Source organism: Oncorhynchus mykiss, unplaced genomic scaffold (assembly GCF_013265735.2).
Source record: "Oncorhynchus mykiss isolate Arlee unplaced genomic scaffold, USDA_OmykA_1.1 un_scaffold_545, whole genome shotgun sequence".
Lineage (NCBI taxonomy): Eukaryota > Metazoa > Chordata > Actinopteri > Salmoniformes > Salmonidae > Oncorhynchus > Oncorhynchus mykiss.
In genome coordinates this window covers 47501-50000 of record NW_023493992.1, presented here as the reverse complement: position 1 = coordinate 50000, position 2500 = coordinate 47501, and the positions used below count along the sequence as shown (strand labels likewise).

The 2500-nt window shown below is 39.0% G+C and overlaps 2 non-coding genes across 2 annotated transcripts; both read right to left on the bottom strand.

Moving 5' to 3' along the window:
• Positions 1-271: 271 nt before the first annotated feature.
• Positions 272-343, bottom strand: trnae-uuc. The gene has a single exon. It is a non-coding gene; the product is annotated as a tRNA-Glu (tRNA).
• A 1270-nt stretch (positions 344-1613) lies between these two features.
• On the bottom strand, positions 1614-1685 carry trnae-uuc. The gene has a single exon. It is a non-coding gene; the product is annotated as a tRNA-Glu (tRNA).
• Between the last annotated feature and the right edge of the window lie 815 nt (positions 1686-2500).

Sequence of the window (2500 nt, the reverse complement as noted above, 5' to 3'; positions counted from 1 at the left end):
TAGCTTCTGTCACCGACAAGGTTCCTTGGGATTTCTGTTACAGATGCAAATCTTAATTTGATCCTCCTGTTGTTGCATGAATTTTACTGCAGAGCAAGAAATGCAGCAATGAAGTGTATTCAACGTTTAAAATGCCTTGTATAATTTGAATCTACATAACATGTCACATTTCCTGTTGCTGAGGGAATGTTGTTGTGTTGTGTGAAACTGCTGCCAGTTAAAATGCAGTATCTGTTGTTACACAAGTGCATCCCAAACGACAAGCTTTTCTTTCCCATACCGGGAGTTGAACCCGGGCCACCTGGGTGAAAACTAGGAATCCTAACCGCTAGACCATATGGGAAGACACATACTTAAAATACACATCACAGACAAATCTTTAAATGTTGACATTATGCCTGTTGAATTAAAAGCTACATCTTTTTTTTCTCTGAGATGTTGGGGAATGTCCAGATGAAATCAGTCTAAAATGAGTTTGAAGTGAGAACAGCCAGAAGCACTGAAAAGTATACAGTATCAATCCCGGCTTGATTTCAATCAATTAAAAATTAAGTATCGAGGCAGCAAGGAGTCGAACCTAGAATCTTCTGATCCGTATTCAGACACGTTATCCATTGCGCCACTGGCCCCACGTCTAAGCTGAAGTCAGGTCACAGCTAGACCAGTGTACACAGTCATTGCGTCAATCAACAACAAGGTTCCTTGGTTTTCTGTTTCAGATGCATATCTTAATTTGATCCTCCTGTTGTTGCATGAATTTTACTGAAGAGCAAGAAATGCAAACTTGAAGTGTATTCAATGTTTAAAAAGTATTGTAAATTATGAATCTACAAAACATGTCACATTTGCTGTTGCTGAGGGCATATTGTTGTGTTGTGTGATTCTGCTGCCAGTTAAAATGTGGTATCTGTTCTTACACAAGTGCATCCCAAATGACAAGATGTTCTTTCCCATACTGGGAGTTCAACCCGGGCGAAAACCAGAAATCCTAAAAACCAGACCATATGGGAAGACAATTACTTTAAAAAAACATCACAGACAAATCCATAAACGTTGAAATGATGCTTGTTGTAATTACAAGCTCCATCTTTTTCTCAGCGATGTTGGAGAAAAGTCCCATATAAAATCAGTCTAAAATGTGTTTGAATCGAGAACTGCCAGACACAATGAAAAGTATACAGTATTTTTCCCAGCTTGATTTTGGTCAAATAAATCTAGTTTTGAGCCAAACAGGAGTCAAATATTCAATCTTCTGACCTGTTATCAGACACGTTATCCATTGCGCCACTGGCCGCACAGCCAAGCTGAAGTCAGGACACACCTAGGCCAGTGTACACAGTCATAGCTTCTGTCACCGACAAGGTTCCTTGGGATTTCTGTTACAGATGCAAATCTTAATTTGATCCTCCTGTTGTTGCATGAATTTTACTGCAGAGCAAGAAATGCAGCAATGAAGTGTATTCAACGTTTAAAATGCCTTGTATAATTTGAATCTACATAACATGTCACATTTCCTGTTGCTGAGGGAATATTGTTGTGTTGTGTGAAACTGCTGCCAGTTAAAATGCAGTATCTGTTGTTACACAAGTGCATCCCAAACAACAAGATATTCTTTCCCATACCGGGAGTTGAACCCGGGCCACCTGGGTGAAAACCAGGAATCCTAACCACTAGACCATATGGGAAGACACATACTTAAAATACACATCACAGACAAATCTTTAAATGTTGACATTATGCCTGTTGGATTAAAAGCTACATCTTTTTTTCTCTGAGATGTTGGGGAATGTCCAGATGAAATCAGTCTAAAATGAGTTTGAAGTGAGAACAGCCAGAAGCACTGAAAAGTATACAGTATCAATCCCGGCTTGATTTCAATAAATTAAATATCGAGCCAGCCAGGAGTCGAAACTAGAATCTTCTGATCCGTAGTCAGACACGTTATCCATTGCGCCACTGGCCCCACATTTAAGCTGCAGTCAGGTCACAGCTAGACCAGTGTCATTGCGTCAATCAACAACAAGGTTCCTTGGTTTTCTGTTTCAGATGCATATCTTAATTTGATCCTCCTGTTGTTGCATGAATTTTACTGCAGAGCAAGAAATGCAAACTTGAAGTGTATTCAATGTTTAAAAAGTATTGTAAATTATGAATCTACAAAACATGTCACATTTGCTGTTGCTGAGGGCATATTGTTGTGTTGTGTGATTCTGCTGCCAGTTAAAATGTGGTATCTGTTCTTACACAAGTGCATCCCAAATGACAAGATGTTCTTTCCCATACTGGGAGTTCAACCCGGGCGAAAACCAGAAATCCTAAAAACCAGACCATATGGGAAGACAATTACTTTAAAAAAACATCACAGACAAATCCATAAACGTTGAAATGATGCTTGTTGTAATTACAAGCTCCATCTTTTTCTCAGCGATGTTGGAGAAAAGTCCCATATAAAATCAGTCTAAAATGTGTTTGAATCGAGAACTGCCAGACACAATGAAAA